Source organism: Monodon monoceros, unplaced genomic scaffold (assembly GCF_005190385.1).
Source record: "Monodon monoceros isolate NGI ecotype Baffin Bay Population unplaced genomic scaffold, NGI_Narwhal_1 Super_Scaffold_2, whole genome shotgun sequence".
Classification (NCBI taxonomy): Eukaryota; Metazoa; Chordata; class Mammalia; order Artiodactyla; family Monodontidae; genus Monodon; species Monodon monoceros.
Genome location: NW_021703776.1, coordinates 9589827 through 9602857, shown reverse-complemented (window position 1 = coordinate 9602857; position 13031 = coordinate 9589827). Strand labels below are relative to the sequence as shown.

Genomic DNA, 13031 nt, shown 5'->3' with positions numbered 1-13031 from the left:
AAGCTCCACTTCATCATTTCTCACTGAGTATCTCCATTAAAGCTTCAAACTCAGGATGCTGGCAATCAAAATCTGTATCTTTCTTCTGCATCGCTAATTAATGCCACCAGTTGTGAGGGATGTTACAGATGGGGTTCCTACCTGTGACAAAGAAGGTTGAAATATAGAACACCTGAGGTCTCACTGATACGACTTATTCTGTGACTCACAGATTCATCCATAACACTGGAGTTATTCTTGCCACAAAGGTTAACCTTAAAGTTAACTCCTACCTCTGCAAACATTTAAAACTATTTGAAAACAAATATGAAAGAATTAAAGGATGATTTTATCCACAGACTGCTTTGCTAGAAATAAGACAGACTTTGGAACTGATTCAAAGAAAACAGATTCTAGAGTTAAATGTTAATTCTTAATTAACTGTCCTGTTTTCCTGAAGTAAAAACTTAATTATTGATATTTTCCAGCAGAAGATCTTTACATCCTATTATAGCACAACACTGCCACCTTCTGGAAGGAATCACAAGGAAAATGTTTTTATTCCTAATCAAGTTTGTGAGAAAGTCTGCAAGTTTCTAAAAGAAAATGAAAAGGGATTATGTTTATTTTATCCTTTTTAGCCCCATCACATTTGGATAAAAATCACTGATAAAGAGAAAGAAAAAGGGACACAACCTTACTGTTTCCCTAAATAAAAAGCACAAAATGACATTTACTTTCTTGGTTTTGCTTACCTGGGTGAGGGAAAGGTGACGATGAAGAGATAGCACACGGTAGTTTTTGAGGTGAGGTATACCTTGGTTATAGTTGCTGTTACACAAATCTATACATGTATTAAAATTTACAGAACTAAGGGGCTTCCTGGTGGCACAGCGGTTAAGAATCCACCTGCCAATGCAGGGGACACAGGTTCAAGCCCTGGTCCAGGAAGATCCCACACGCGGCCGAGCAACTAAGCCCGTGAGCCACAACTACTGAGCCTGCGCTCTACAGCTCATGAGCCACAACTACTGAGCCCATGTGCCAGAACTACTGAAGCCCACGCGCCTACAGCCCGTGCTCCGCAACAAGAGAAGCCACCGCAATGAGAAGCCCGCGCACCGCAACGAAGAGTAGCCCCCGCTTGCCGCAACTAAAAGCCTGCGTGCAGCCGCTAAGACCCAACACAGCCAAAAATAAAGTAAAATAAATTTATTAAAAAAAAAAAAATTCACAGAACTAAACCAAAAGGTGAAACAGTCAATTTTACTATATGATAATTTTTAAAAGACAGATACAGACTAAGAATAAAAATAGTGCCATATGTTTATAGAAAGGAGAAAAAATCATGAAGTTAAAATGCAAAAGTATTCACATAAAATTCAACAGCTTTGCCATTTATAGCCCAAAGGCCTGTGGCCCAAATAAAATTTGAAAGGTCCTAATCTAACATAAGCATGTTGAAATATTTAAATATGGACCTGGAAGTGTTTCTAAAGGCTACTGACGTACACTAGAAGTAAATCACTTTGTCCCTAGTATCGAAAAGTCTAATGAAAGGTAACAATCTATTACCAAAAACTAGGAATTAATATTCACCTTTGTCTGGTAACCTCAAAAAAAAAAGTCTTACAAAGGCATTTTTATGGGATTGTGTTTTGTCTTACTCAAAGAGCTGAGGCATAAACAGACCATGGTGGGTACTCAGCATCTGTGTAATCTTGGTATTTGCTGGATGCTAGGGAAATCACATACAAATCTAAGTTATATTCAAGTTCCAAGAGTCTGGAGCATCCAAATGCATTTGGGGACCTTTCTAGTGCATCTGTAGATGCCAAATGCCATAAGGTGCCAAGAGCCCACAAGATGGATGATCAGGTGAGAGCCCAGATGACAAATGGACCCAAACTGAGAGCAAAAGTCACATTAACATATTTGTTCCTTCCATCTCTCCTGATAATATGCTTGCTGTTTACCATGGGGTGTGGGCTGTAACAGTGATGAGGAAATACTAAACAGGAGTTTATGAAAGATGTTGCAAATGAGGGGAAGGGGAAGAGGGAGGGTCTGGCAGGCATGAGATCTTAGTTTTCTAAGATCTGGTTGAGTCATACTGCTGTCTATCTACACTTCCCCATTTATCTCAGGGAGGCCAGTTACTGAGAGGGATCCCCGTACCCAAAACAACTTACACTTCCAACATCAAGGGAATCGTTGAAAAAATGCTTGTACAGTAATAACAGAATAATAGTGGCCATTTCCCATCCTTCACTAGTTAATGACATGGATACCTCTGCACCAGCGGAGGTGAACTTGCTTGTCAGAAGGAGCAGTATTCACAGCATACCTGAGTAACTGCAGGAGTATCCAACTAAAGCAGCAGGATGGTAACAGAACAATCCAGAACTTTGCAACAAGTATGCGAACTCACCTCCATCTTACCATCTGCCATGATGAGTAATTTGCCCAAAAAGACTGAATACACAGAGTTAACAAAACAAAAAAAACCAGGAGCTTAGATCATAAAGAAGTTTAGGATTTGGGAACCTATCCAGATAAACCTGTTATTTAGTCTGAATTCTAGTACATAATTTTAAAACTCCAAGATCTCCAAGTCCTAAGACAAAAACCCCTACATCCCTTCAACTAGGAGATGGCTCTTTGAATTTATAGTTTTAGAAAGGTAAATGTGGTAATTAATACTTGCCTAAATTACACATTTTATTTAAATCTCATATTCTATGTGAATGACGAAAAACACTGAAGCATATGAATGTTCCTCAAAATATTAAACAGAGAACTACCCTATGACCCAGCAATTCCACTTACGGTACACACTCAAAAGAGCTCAAAGAGATAACTGTACCAATGTTCGTAGAAGCACTAGTCATAATAGCCAAAAGATGTAAACAACCCAAATGTCTACGAACTAACGAATGGATAAACAAAATATGATATATGCATACAATGGAATTTTACCCTTAAAAAGGAAGAAAATTCTGCAATATGCTACAATATGGATGAACCTTAAAGACATTATGCAAATGAAATAAATCAGGCACAAAAGGACAAATATTTTATGATTCCAGAGGCAAAAGGTAGAATGGTGGTTACAAGGGGCTGGAGAGAGGGGGGAATGGGGAGTTATTATTTAACAGGTATACAGGGTTTCGGTTGAGGAAAATGAAAGTTCTGGAGAGGATGGTGGTGATGGTTGCACAACAACGTGAATGTACTTAATGTCACTGAACTGTACACTTAAAATGGTTAGAATGCTAAGTTTCATGTTCTGTACATTTTACCACAATTTAAAAAAAAACAAACACTAGAGCAAGAAACACAGAGTCCTCCTAACAAATCAGGCCACAGGGAAACAATGAAGCCCTAGATATTGCATGTAAAATAGAAATGCAAATTTTCTAAGGAGCTACAGTATGTAGCTCTCCTCAGTTACTCAAAATGTTCAGAGACCCTAAAAATACCTGAATCACTACTACCTTTAAACCAATGAAATGAGAAGAACAAACACTAAAATAACGTTAACAGGATTTTATAAAACTACTGTTCCCAGCATGCCCCAATCAATACAGAACCAGCAGTTACATTCAAGCTCTGCACACATAAAATCTTCAAATAAACTTCTGCTGGCATGTAACAAGTACCTACTATTTGATGACCAACTGTCCAATACAGCTCTCACAAATCTAATGCAGTAGACTAAACATGACGATGAGAATAAGGAAATAACTTCTAGGAGTCCGTTTGAAATAGAAGATTAAATGAACCAATCAATAAAGCTGAAGCAGATTTTAGCATATTTTTCAAGGCACAGAGATAGGGAGGCACAAGTGTCTGAAACAATGAATGCTCTATAGGCACACCTTGGAGATACTGTGGGTTCGGCTCCAGAACACAACAACAAAGCGAATATTGCAATAAAGTGAGTCACACAAATTTTTTGGTTTCCCAGTGCCTATAAAAGTTATGTTTAGGGCTTCCCTGGTGGCGCAGTGGTTGAGAGTCCGCCTGCCGATGCAGGGGACATGGGTTCGTGCCCCAGCCCGGGAAGATCCCACATGCCGCGGAGCAGCTAGGCCCGTGAGCCATGGCCGCTGAACCTGCGCGTCCGGAGCCTGTGCTCCGCGAAGGGAGAGGCCACAACAGTGAGAGGCCCGCGTACCACAAAAAAAAAAAAAAGTTATGTTTATACTATACTGCAGTCTATTAAGCGTGCAATAGCATCGTATCTTAAAAAAAGCCAATGTACATAACTTTAAAATACTTTATTGCTAGAAAATGCTAACCACCGTGTGAGCTTTCAGACGGTTGTAATCTTCGTGCTGGTGGAAGGTCTTGCCTTGGCGTTGGTGGCCGCTGACTGATCAGGGTGGTGGGTGCTGAAGGCTGGGGTGGCCGTGGCCATTTCTTAAAACAAGACAACAATGAAGTCCTCCGCCGCATCGATTCACTCTTCCATTCCCAAATGATCTCTATAGCATGCAATGCTGTTTGACAGCATTTTACCCACAGTAGAACTTCTTTCGAAATTGGAGTCAATCCTCTCAAACCCTGCCACTGATTTATCAACTAAGTCTATGTAATATTCTAAATCTTTTGTTATCATTTCAACAATCTTCACAGCATCTTCACCAGGAGTGGATTCCATCTCAAGAAACCACTTTCTTTGCTCATCCATAAGAAGCAACTCCTCATCCACTAAAGTTTTATCCTGAGATCACAGCAGTTCACTCACATCTTTAGGCTCCACTTCTAATTCTAGCTCTCTTGCTCTTTCCACCACATCTGTAGTTATATCCTCCACTGAAGTCTTGAACCCCTCAAAGTTATCCATGAGGTTTGGAATCAACTTCTTCCAAATTCCTGTTAATATTTTTACCTCTTCCTATAAATCATCAATGTTCTTAATGGCAAGTAGAATGGTGAATCCTTTCCAGAAGGTTTTCAATTGACTTCACCCAGGTCCATCAGAGGAATCACTATCTCTGGCAGCTCTACCCTTACAAAATGTATTTCTTAAATAGTAAGACTTGAGAGTCGAAATTACCCCTTGATCCATATGCTGCAGAATAGTTAACAGGCATGAAAACCACATTAATCTCATTGTACATCTCCATCAGAGTTCTTGGGTGGCCAGGTGCACTGTCAATGAGCCGCAGTACTTTGAAAGGACTCTTTTATTCTGAGCAGTAGGTCTCAACAGTGGGCTTAAAACAGCCAGTAAAGCATATTGTAAACAGATGTGCTGTCATCCAGGTTTTGTTGTTCCATTTAAAGAGCACAGGCAGAGTAGATTTAGCATAATTCTTAAGGGCCCTAGGATTTTCGGAATGGTAAATGAGCACTGGCTTTAACGGAAAGTCACCAGCTGCATTAGCCCCTAACAGAGTCGGCCTGTCCTTTGAGGCCAAGCATTGACTTCTAACTATAAAAGTCCTGGATGGCATCTTCTTCCAAGATAAGGCTGTTTCATCTACATTGAAAATCCACTGTTTAGTGTAGCTACCTTCATTAATTATCTTAGCTAGATTTTCTAGGTAACTTGCTACAGCTTCTACATCAGCACTTGTTGCTTCACCTTGCACTTTTGTTATGGAGACGGCTTCTTTCCTTAAACCTCAGGAACCAACCTCTGCTGGCTTCAAACTTTTCTGCAGCTTCCTCACCTCTCTCAGCCTTCGCGGAATTGAGGAGAGTTAGGGCCTTGCTCTGAATTTAGGCTTTGGTTTAAGAGAGTGCTGTGGTTGGCTAGATCTTCTATCCAGACCACTTAAACTTTCTCCGTATCAGCAATAAGGCTGTTTCGCTTTCTTATCATTTGTGTGTTCACTGGAGTAGCACTTTTCATCTCCTTCAAGAACTTCTCCTTTGCATTCACAACTTGGCTAACTGTTTTGTGCAAGAAGCCTAGCTTTCAGCCTATCTAGGCTTCTGACACGCCTTCCTCACCAGCTTGTCATTTCCAGCTTCTGACTTAAAGTGAGAGAAGTGCAATACTTGTTTTCACTTGAACACTTAAAGGGCAATGCAGGGTTATTAGTTAACCTAATTTCAATATTGTTGTGTCTCAGGGAATAGGGAAGCCCAAGGAGAGGGAGAAACGGGGTAACGGTCAATTGGTGGAGCAGTCAGAACACACATAACATTTCTCATTTAAGTTCACTATCTTATATGGGCACGGTTCACGGCACCCCGAAACAATTACAATGGTAACATCAAGGATCACTGATGACAGATCACCATAACAAATATAATAATAATGAAAAAGTTTGAAATATTGTGAGAATGACCGCAATGTGACACAGAAACACGAAGTGAGCAAACGCTGTTGGAAAAACGGCACCAACAGACTTGCTTGATGCACGTTTGCCAGGGACCTTCAATTTGTAAAAAGCACAGTAACTGCGAAGCACAATAGAATGAAGCACAATAAAATAAGGCCTGCCTGTAAAGTTAAATATAGTACCATGGACTCAGATGTCACACTAACCAGGGAACTACTGTGTCGGTTTCTGTAACTCCCATCATTTAAGAATAGTATCCCAAACTACATCAGTACCCCAGAAGCCTTTTAAAGGAAAAGATTGACAGTCTTTGACTATACAAAAATGTAAAGCTTTAGCATAGTAAAAGATACAAAAGCCAAAGTTTACAAGCAAACAGACTGAAAATATCTGCCCCATATCTAACAGTCAATAGGTTAACATCTCTACACAAAGAACTCGTACAAATCAATACGGAAAAGACAAAACTCAGTAGGGAATGGGAAAATTATATAAACTGTTTCCACTTGCTGCATTTTTCAAATCGTAAAATGCTGCTCACAGGTTCTTCCCATCAGTTTTCCTGGGCCCAGTATTTCACACATAGTAATTCACTCTAAATTACTCCGCAGATCTATAACATGGTCTCCAGGAAGAGTAAAAAAATTAACCTCATGTGTTTTCCATTTACAGGAACTATAGCATAATCCACATGACTGTCATATATCTGATAAGGGACTTGGACCTAGAATATATAAAGAACTCTTACAACTCAATGATAAAAAGCAAATAGCCAAATTTTTAAATGGGCAAATGATATGCATAGACATTTCTCCAAAGAAGATATACAAATGGCCAATAGCACATGAAAAGATGCTCAACCGTCATTAGCCATCAGGGAACTACAAATCAAAACCACAATGAGATACCACTTCACACCCACTAGGATGGCTAGAATTTAAGAAAAAAAGAAAGCAAGCAGATAATGACAAGTGTTGGCAAGGATGGGAAGAAATTAGAACCTTCATACGCCGCTTACAGGAATATAAGATGGTGCAGCTGCTTTAAAAAAGTCTGGCATTTCCGCAAAATGTTAAACGTAGAATTACCATACAACCCAGCAATTCTACTCTTAGGTATATACCCAAGAGAAATGAAATCATGACGTTCACACAAAAACTTGTACATGAATGTTCACAGTAACATTATTTGTAAGAGCCAGAACAACCCAAATGTCCATCAACTGACCAATGGATAAATAAATCATGGTATAGCCATACAATGAAATATTATCTAGCAATAAAAAGGAATGAAGTGCTGGTACATGCTACAACATGGATGAACATGAATGTTAAGTGAAAGACAATCAAAAAAGGTCACATACTTTATGATTTCATTTATATGAATTGTCCGGAATAGCTGAATATATATTCAGTAGATTAATAGTTCCTTAGGTCTACGAGTGGGGTGGGGTAAGGAGGAAATCAGGAGAGCCTGCTAATGGGTACAGGGCGTCTTTTGGAAGTGATGAAAATGTTTTTAAATTGATTGGGGTGTTGGTTGCACAGCTTTGTGAATGCACTAAAAATTTATGTGTATTTTATAATTCTATGGTGTGTGAGCTATATCTCAGTCAAGCTGTTATTTTTCAAAAGGACTATAGATTGGGCTGGGGTTTTTTTCCACATTATATGCCCAGCTCCTAAAACAGTGCCCGCAATATCAGGAATTCAATAAGTCTTGACTGAATGGAAAAAATAAATTGCCAAATGTGGGTAAACCATTATAAAACTTTGTCATAGCCAAAGAGATGAAACTACTGCAGGTTGGCATGACGGGACAAACAGTGTGTGTGCTTCCATGAAAGGAGATGAGACTGAAAACCTCAGCAGAATCAAGACCTTGAAGGGTCTTGAAGCCAGCCTAAGGAATTTGTATTATCCTGAAACAATGGGAAGACCGGTAAGATTTTAAGCAGAGGATTAACACGGTCAGATCTGTGTTTTAAATGTGTAAAGCCTAGGTAGAGAATTACTACTTCTATCCAAAGGTGAAGTAGAGAAACAGCCCTCAGGTGAGAATAAGGAGGAATTAGGGGAAGAGACCAGGAAAAGAAGCAAAATATATTTATGGATTTTTAAAATTACACACAGCTACTGAGCGCTCGTGCTCTCTCCCCCTCTCCCTCTCACACACACACACACACACACGCACAGACTATCACACACACACTTACATAAACACCTGAAAATCACTTACACTGAAAATCACTTCTATCGCCAGCCCCTGTATGGAGCTCAAATGTGACGAGACAAAAACTATTAAGACCACCGAGCCAGAAAATTCCTTTCTACAATCATCTGGGCAAGGTCCTCCTCAGACTGTTGTAACTTGGGACCACCGGCAAAATGCCCAGTTCCACCTCTTCGACAGGACACCACCTCTTCACAAATGTGCTCCTGGGAACGCTCAGCAAGGACCACAGGGCTAGGCCACCGTTAGCTACAAAGGGGGTCGGGGGAGGGGAACCTTGTAGCATCCCGAGGCGCTAAGCCCACCACGGGCCCCCAAGCGCCAACCACGCTGTTGCGGGAGGTGGCGACCCGGCGACGACAGCAAGGTGGCCCCTGAGGGGCTCCCCCTGCAGCAGCCCACGCGGCGTGCAAACGCGGCCTTCAGGACTACGGGAACAAAAGCTTCTGGGGTGAAAGGGACCCGAGTCTATCTCCCGCGGGAACGCTAACCTGTCCTCCGTAGAAGTACCACGCCGCGGCAAGCGTGACGACTCCTTCCGGACGTGGGGCGTGGGGAGTGGGTGGGGTAAAAGCCGGCGGGTGGCCACACTCCTCGAGGAGCAGTCGAGACTTCCGGCGTAGCCTCCTCGCGCGGCTAGAGAGTCGGGACGCGAGTGTAGCTGGAGGAGTGCGGATCCCCCGGGTGCCGGGTCCCGCGCTGAAATTAACTTAGCGGCCAGGCTTCTCGGAAGCTCGTACGCCAGCCGGGAGGAGGTTTGTCTCCTCAAATCTCCGTTTTTTGTTTTCTGCGCCCCGTTAGCCTGCAACATACGTTCAGTCCAGCAGCGGTTGCCGAGGAAATTTAAACCGCTGTTTCGTGTTGTCCCTCTCAGGGATCTGGTGCTTTGTTTCACCTCCAAGTATGCGAAACCCCGGGCCATATGAGCCCGGCTCTGGCACTAAAGTCCATCTTGCCCTATTCGGCTGAGAAATTTGGCAATACTCATTTTTTTATTCATTAAATATTTATTAAATTATTACTGTGCTCCAGGTAATGCATTGCTAAGAAAAAAAAACTGTAATGTTCTCTCTTCGCATGGAGTTTACTAGTAAAATGGATTAATAGTAGTATTTACCTAATAGATTTGTCCTGAGGATGTAAAGCGCTCAGAATAGTCTGGCACTTTGTAAGTGCTCGATAAATGCTAGTTATTATTGTTTTCATCTTGATCATTCCATTGCTATCGTCACTAGTAATAACGTCATCCTTTACTTTTTCAATGTCAAGCTTGGAGTGTTAACCTACGACCCAGGCCCTTAGACTCTTTAATCAGTAGAAATTGGTAGGCCAGAGGAGAATTCTAGGCAAGGCTTTGTGGGGCTCCCGCTGCAGCAGGAAGGAGTGAAAACAAGAAGCAGGTGCAGCGGAGTGAGCTGCTTGGGTCTTTAAATGGGGTAACAAGGAGGCCAGGTCCATGGGCTGGGCAAGAGGCATAGTTTAGGTGGTCTGCCCACCCCTTTGGTGGTGCTGTGTGCAGGGATCATGTGCAGTACCCTTCTTTTGCTCACAGCACCTCAGAAGTGGCCGTTGGTTTGTGGACTTTTTGTATCTTATTGTTCATAATTGCCCCAACTGCACATGTGTGCAGTTATTTTTAGTCCCTTGTAGTTTCTTTGTATTCTGTTGCTCCAGAAAATGAGACCAAGCACTCCAGTAAAGGGTCCCAGTTTCCAGCCTATCTCACAAGTACCTTTCCTCCACAAATCAATGAGTCTCACAATTGGTGAGTCACCTAAATTTGATGTGTTCCATAACCAGACTAACCAAGTTTAGTCCAAGGCAGTGGTCTTCAAATTCTTGATCACACATCTGCATTAGAAAACTAGATTATATACATGTACTATCTATGGTATTGATATGGTATTGATTCATGCTTACAAGAAAGTTTCCAACACATTCTCCTCTTGACATGGAAACTTCTAGCCCAACACTGACACTGGCAGCCATTTGGCAGCCCCAAGGGAATAAAGCTGATGCTGAGGACCACTGCATGAAGTGATGGATTATCATTCCAAACCTGGAACTCACCCTCCTTCTGAACTTCCTGTAGGGACATCTGACACATTTTCTTATTGTTTTCTGATAGATAGTATGATGATTAAATGAGTTAAAATAGAGGTGGTAACGTTAGTGCTCAAAAATGTTAGTTATTACTACGATGCCTTATTGTTTGGAGTTGATCCTTTTAGATTTTCTAGGATTGCAATCATATCATTGAAACGGTTATAGTTTCACCTAATCCTTTCCAAATTTTCTACCTCTAATTTCTCATATCTAATTGCATTAGCTAGTATTTCCAGTAAACATATTTAATAATAGTGAAGACAGTGAGCTTGTCTTATTCCTACCTTTAATGGGATATTGCTAGAATTTTCCCACTAAGCATGTAGCTAGTTGTGGGGACGGAGGTACGTATCACTTAGCATGTTAAGGAAGTATCCAGCTATTGAAAGAAAACAGGGAAAATTTTGACACAGATACTTTGAGAAAATAATTGAGCAGGCCATTACATCTTGTCATAAAAGTAAGTGCAAACTAGACAATATTTACCACAAAGACACTAATAAAATTAGCATTAGCTAGGTTGGAATGAATGTCCTTTCTTACTTATCTTACATACTATCATCACGAAATTGAGTCCTGACTAGTTTGTTTATAAGAAATTCCATGGTAATTCCCTCAGTTTTAAACCTGGAAAAGTTCCTTTCAATCTCTAACAAAATGTCACCTTTAATCCAAAGTCTATACTTGCTCTATATGTTTTTTATGGGAAATTGCATGGATCTACTATAGTTTTGTTATAAAGCTGTATCAGTTCAAATATGCTGGTTGTTGAAAATAGGGACGTTTTATAATGATAAAGAGGTTAGATCATCAAGAAGATATAATAATCCTAAACTTGTATGTAACTTATAGCAGAGGTTTGATATATATGAAACAAAAACTGAAAGAAGAATTAGAAAAATCAACAATTACAGTGGGTGATTATGACGTCCATCTCTCAGCAATCAATAGCACTAAATAAAAACCTCAGTAAGTATACAGAAGACTGGAACAACATTATCAACCAACTTGACCTATTGATGTTTATAAAACACTTCACAAAAACCAAAATATACTTTTATAAGTGTACAGAATACTCATTATTATGCTGGTTCATAAAACAAGTTTCAATAAATTTAAATAGATTGAAACCATGCACAGTATGTTATCTAACCATAATATAATTAAATTAGAAATCAGTATCAGAAAGCTATTTGGGAAAACTCCAAGTATTTTGAAATTAAACAACATATTTCTGAATAACCCATGGGTCAAAGAAGAAATCACAAGGGAAACTGAAAAATATTTTGAACTGAATAAAAATTTTAAAACATATCAAAAGCTGTGGAATGCAGTTAAAGCAGTGCTTAGAGGGAAAAATTATAACTTTGCATGTTTATATTAGGAAAGAAGGAAAGTCTAAATTAAATTATTTAAGCTTCCACTTTAAGAAATCAGGGGAAAACAAAAATAGTAGAAAAGGAAATAAAGACAATTTTGGAAATCGACTGAATATAAAAGCTGGTTCTTTTAAAAGTTTAGTAAAATTGGTGAATCTCTAGTTTAACTGAGCAGCCAAAAAGAAGGTGGGAGAGTCGCAAATTACCAATACCAGGAATGAGAGAAATCAGTACAGATCCTATAGAGATTAGTAGGAAAATAACAGGTTCTGCTTCCAATAATAGCTGAGCATTTCCCATTGAACCAAGGCAAAAACTGCAAACTATGAACCAAATAGAAAAAAATAAGCCCCTGAAGATACAGGAGAACACCAAAAAAGGCATATACTGAAGAGGAGTCAATGCTTGTGAGAAAGAAATGGGACTCAGTGAGTTTTCCATTTTTATGGATTTTCACTTGAGGACAGGCCCCAGTTGTCACCCTCAGTCTTACTGGCTTGAAAAACCAGAAGACAGAGTATGGGACAACTACAGCAGCTGGAAAGTAGGAGGACGTCCAAAAAGGAAATCCCAAGAAGGAGCGGAGTCAGGTAGAAGACCAAATTCTGTGTATAAACTGCCCATATTTCCAGCTGACACCTGAAACACATGTGTGGAGCAAATTTTTGAGCTATCTAAGCCTCAAAAACTGACTACAGACATCAACTGAAGTCTGGTAAGAATGACAGAACTGAAAAGAGAAGTGGACAAATATTCACAATAACAGTTGGAGCTTTCAACCTTCTTCTCTTAGCAATTTAAGTTCTAGATTAAAATTTAGTAATGACACAGGATATCTGAATAGCATTAGCAACCACCTTGACCTTATTGATATCTCATAGAACACTGCACTCTGTAGAATATACATTCTTTTTAAATGTACATGATTTGTTCACCAAGATAAACCATATGCTGGTCTATGAAACCAGTCCCAATAAATTTTAAAAGACTGAAATCAGGCATTATATTTTCTAACAATAATGGAATTAAATTA

The 13031-nt window shown here is 40.0% G+C and overlaps 1 protein-coding gene across 1 annotated transcript in view; it reads right to left on the bottom strand.

Moving 5' to 3' along the window:
* LOC114901866 (cytochrome c oxidase assembly factor 1 homolog) overlaps nucleotides 1-9051 on the bottom strand; it is a 93130-nt gene extending 84079 nt beyond the window's left edge. The window contains exon 1 of the mRNA XM_029234035.1: nucleotides 9005-9051. The gene's annotated coding sequence lies outside the window, so the exon portion shown is untranslated. The remainder of the gene's footprint in view (nucleotides 1-9004) is intronic.
* Nucleotides 9052-13031: the final 3980 nt, after the last annotated feature.